General features: G+C 37.0%; 1 pseudogene; it reads left to right on the top strand.

Annotated features, from left to right (window-relative positions):
* Positions 1-816: 816 nt before the first annotated feature.
* LOC104997427 overlaps positions 817-5,304 on the top strand; it is a 58,929-nt pseudogene continuing 54,441 nt past the window's right edge.

Raw genomic sequence — 5,304 nt, 5'->3', positions numbered from 1 at the left:
TAATCAATTACATATTCATTTTTCTCTATGACTCAAATCCTTTTTGTTGCCAGAATAGTTTTATTAAAGGATATATATGATCATTTTCTGTACTTCATTTGAAAATTTGAGTGGGCATCTTTTTATGGTAATTAAACATGACCCAGAACGTAGCATCCAAGGCTCTCCAAACTGTCCTATTTTAACTAATATTTCCCTTTTCTGCACAGCTCTGTGTTAGCCTATGACTATATACTTGGAACTGATATCTGTATATTTAAATGACCATGACTTACATATCATTCATCTTTTTCTCCTTTTCTTCTTTTCACTTTCAGAACCCTTTTTCTGTAATCTTTGCTCCTGGACTCAGCCGAAATGTCCCCTACATTTTGAAGTTTTGACTGATTTTCTTCATATTGCAGTGATAGCATATTCTGAGGCTCTGAAACGCTGTACCTTTGTACAGTATTTAGTATATATCTCATATCATGTGATATATGTGCTTTATTCTCATGTTAGCATATGACCAATCTTATGAGAAACATATATTTTTATGTTTTCCCATTCATCCATAAGATAAAACATATTATTTAGTAGACTTACTAAAATGAATTTTTATACTTTAAAATTGTCAATTAAAAATATCATTTTTCTATTTTAACCTATTTAAAGCAAGCTCCTAGAATGTCAAAATTATTTCCTTCAAAATGTATACATATTACATATCTATTCCTGAATAAATACTATACAATACTGTGCCAATTAACAACTGGCAAAGTTCTCTGCATGTAAGTGCCATTTCTGAACTCCAGAAATTAATTTTTAACGTGATCTATGTCTAAATTGCCACTTCACTTCTGGGCCCAGCAAACATTCATCCTTTGCAGAGCAGTGTGTGAGGGAGCTGCTGTTACGGCATCTGAGAAGTGGGTTTCAGCAATTCCTTTGCTGCAGCTCTGCTATACTGGCTGTGGATTCTGGGAGGAAGTTTTGGTGTGGCCCCATGACATGAGCCACTGGCTCAATCTAAAGGTCTTTCTGGAGAAACTCATGGAAAGAGGACACGAAGTGACTGTGTTGGTGTCTCCACAAAATTTTATCATTGACTACAGCAAACCTTCCACCATGAACTTCAAGATTCTCCCCACACCACAGGACAGAGAAGCTAATGAAAATAGACTAAATGACTTTTTAGACCTGTCAGTTAACGTCATGCCTTCATTGTCACCTTGGCAATCAGCAAAATCTGCAAGATTTTTTTTTTTTTTCAAATGAGTGGATATTTAAAACTTGTCTGTGAGAGTGTTGTCTACAACTGGACAATCTTGAAGAAATTCCAGGACACCAACTATAATGTTATGATTATAGAGCCTATGATGCCCTGTGGAGAGCTGACTGTTGAGATTCTAGGAAACCCTTCTATATACACACTGAGGCATTCCATGTGTGGCATGATGGAGAAATACTGTGGGCAAATTCCATCCTCACCTTCCTACGTGCCTGTTGACATGGCAGGACTAACATACAAAATGACCTTTCTGCAAAGGGTAAAAAATTTAATGCTTTCTGTTTTCTTTGACTTCTGGCTCCAACAACATGACACTCAGCTTTGGGACTAGTTTTAAAGTGAAGTGTTAGGTAAGAGACTCTGCTTTTCATTCTAAAGTAGTTATCAGAAAAAGCTAAGGAGGTTTAAGAAAAGTCTAGGAAGATGAAAGGAATATACTTTTAAAACTGTCACTTCCCCCAAAACGCCACAATTAATATCAGTGAACTGAGGTTCAACAACTAATTGGGAAAGGGAGGCAAGAAATATCTTGCTGTGGTTCCTCTTTCTTTACACTCATCTATCTTGTAGAATACTTCAATACCTAAACAATTGCTACCAAAACAAAATGAAATATAAAACTTGCTAATAAGTGTCAATCCAATGAAAGATGTATTTTTTGTCACATGCAGAATATCACAGGTAAGTCTAATACACTGAGCTTTTCAGAAGTAAAGAATCTCCCTGCAATGTAGAAGATGAAGGAGTTGCAAGTTCACTCCCTGGATCAGGAAAATACCCTGGAGGAAGAAATGGCAACCCACACAAGTATTCTTATTAGGAAAATTCCATGCACAGAGAAGCCTGTTGGGCTATAGTCCATAGGGTTGCAAAGATTCAGACACAATCAAGCAATTGGGCACAAACACACAGTGAGTTTTCATAGGGGAGGACACTGGACTTCTGCTCAGTTCAGTTTAGTTGCTCAGTTGTGTCCAATTCTTTGTGACCCCATGGACTGCAGCACGCCAGGCCTTCCTGTCCATCACCAACTCCCAGAGTTTACTCAAACTCATGTCCATTGAGTCGATGAAACCATCCAACCGTCTCCTCTGTTGTCCCCTTCTCTTCCTGCCCTCAATCTTTCCCAGCATCAGGGTCTTTTCCAGTGAGTCAGTTCTTTTCATCAGGTGGCCAAAGAGTTGGAGTTTCAGCTTCAACATCAGTCTTTTCAATGAACATTCAGGACTGATTTCCTTTAGGATGGACTAGTAGTCCAAGTAACTAGTAGTTCCTTGCAGTCCAACGGACTGCTCAGTAAAGGGAGTGTAATGTTTGTTAAATGAGGAAGATAATCTCCTTACCTGATTCCAGTAATAGACTGAAACCTGAGCTATGCTAACAACAGGATTAAATTTATTATTTGAATTTTTCTCTACAATTTTTGAAAATCACACATTATTAGAATTAAAATTTATACCATCATTCTGTTTGCCCAGAGTACCCACTATTCCTAGGTCTCTCTTAAATTTGGGATGAAAATTTATTAAGTCCTATGTGAACTGCTTCATCATAGCTGGTCATATTGAAAAGTTTTCTAGTATGTTATACTTCTTGTGTGCATGCTCAGTCACTTTAGTCATGTCTGACTCTTTGTAACCCTATGGACTGTAGCCCACAGGCTTCTCTGTCCATGGGATTCTCCTGGCAAGAATACTGGAGTAGGTTTTCATGCCCTCCTCCAGGGGATATTCCCAACCCAGGAATAAAACCCATGTCTCTTGCATCTCATGTATTGTAGGTGAATTCTTTATTTACCCACTGAGCCACCTGGGAAGGCTGGTATACTTCTTAGGGGAGTATGATACAGAAACCTAAAAAATTAAATATAAACTTAAAAGAGTTTATGGCTCTAAGTGTTAAAAAGAGCATATTTTTCACTACACTAGTTACATATATTCTATTTGTAATTGTTTGCTTTTCCTAATAAAGAATCATTTTCTTTTGCAATTTTCACACATCTAGCTTATATTTGATTCCATCAAGTGAAGCCGGCTTTCATTCCAATTTTTTTTTTAACTAAAGTACAGTTGATTTACAAGGTTGTCTTAATTTCTGCTGTATAGCCAAATGATTCAGTTTTACATAGTATATATTATTTGTCTTCTTTTTCATTATAATTTATCTCACAATATTGAATATATTTATTTGTGCTTTACAGGGCTTCCCTTGTAACTCAGTCGGTAAAGAGTCTGCCTGCAGTACAGGAGACATGGTTTCGATCCCTGGGTTGGGAAGATCTCCTGGAGAAGGAAATGGCAACCCACTCTAGTATCCTTGCCTGGAAAATCTCATGGACAGAGGGGCCTGGTCAGCTGTAGTCCATGGGGTCGCAAAGAGGCGGGTGCAACTGAGCTAACTAATACTTACTTACTTACTTACTTTGCTGTTTATCCATTATATATAATATAGTGTACCTCTGCTAACCCGGAACTCCCAGTCTATCCCTCCCACACCTATCCTCCCCCATGGCAACCACAAATCTGTTCTCTCTGTAAATGTTTCTGTTTCATAGGTAGGTTCATTTGCATCATACTTCAGATTTTACATATAAGTAGTATCATATGGTATTCGTGTTTCTCTTTCTGACTCACTTCACTTAGGATAATAATCTGTAGTCATATTCATATTGCTGCAAATGGCATTATTTCATTATTTTTTATTATGGCTGAGTAGTATTCCATTGTATATATGTACAGCATCTTCTTCATCCATTCATCTGTTGATGGACATTTAGGTTTTTTTCATGAACTGGCTATTGTGAATAATGCTACTATGAATATAGGGGTACATGTATGTTTTTGAATTATAATTTTTTTCCCTATTCCCAGGAATAGGATTGATGAATCATATGGTAATTCTATTTTTAGGTTTTTGAGGAACTTCCATACTGTTTTCCACAGCTGCACCAACTTACATTCCTACCAACAGTGTAGGAAGTTTTCTTTTTCCCCACAACATCTCCAGCATTTTTTATCACTCCAAATATTTTTGAGAGTCACGAAGAAACATGAACTAACAAACAAAAGATCATATTGGGTATTAGAAGTAATAACTAATTTAACTTCCTTAATGTAGTAGTTTTTTAGGACTGTGATAACTAAATCTAAAAAACTGGGTGGTATAAAAAGAAATTTATTGTCTCACAGATCCAGAAGCTAGAAGTTAAAGAACAAAGTATTGTCAGAGCTGCTTTCCCTTGAGGCCAGTCTTTCTGCCTTGTAGATGTCCACCTTCTTACTATGTTTTCTCATAGTCTTTCCTTTGTGTATGCACATCCTTTGAGTCTCTTTGTCTTATAAGGAAACCTGTCATACTGGATTAGGAGTCACTCTATGGACTCATTTAACTTTAATTACCTCTTTAAAAATAAGTGCTGGTCTTCCCTTGTGGCTCAAATGGTGAAGAGTTGGCCTGCAATCCAGGAGACCTGGGTTCAATCCTTGGGTAGGGAAGATCCCCTGGAGAAGGGAATGGTCAACTCATTCCAGTATTCTTGCCTGGATAATTAGATGGACAGAGGAGCCTAGTGGGCTACAGTCCATGGGGTCACACAGCGTCAGACACGACTGAGTGACTAACACACACACCTCTTTAAAGGACCTACCTTCAAATACTCTCAGACTTCAATATATGAATATTAAAGGAACATAATTCAGTCTATAATTTTTATTTTTAATAGATACATTGTTTAATAGAGCTAAGATTTAAAAAAAAAAACGCTTAAAAATCCTTAGCTTTACACATGATTTTGAATTTACACTGCATTTATTTCTCAATAAATAATTTAACAACCAATAAGCACAGTGGAAACAGTGTCAGATTTTATTTTTTTGGGCTCCAAAATTACTACAGATGGTGACTGCAGCCATGAAATTAAAAGACACTTACTCCTTGGAAGAAAAGTTATGACCAACCTAGATAGCATATTGAAAAGCAGAGACATTACTTTGCCAACAAAGGTTCGTCTAGTCAAGGCTATGGTTTTTCCTGTG

Source organism: Bison bison, unplaced genomic scaffold (genome assembly GCF_000754665.1).
Source record: "Bison bison bison isolate TAMUID 2011002044 unplaced genomic scaffold, Bison_UMD1.0 scf7180017864308, whole genome shotgun sequence".
NCBI lineage: Eukaryota > Metazoa > Chordata > Mammalia > Artiodactyla > Bovidae > Bison > Bison bison.
This window is presented reverse-complemented; position numbering and strand designations above follow the sequence as displayed.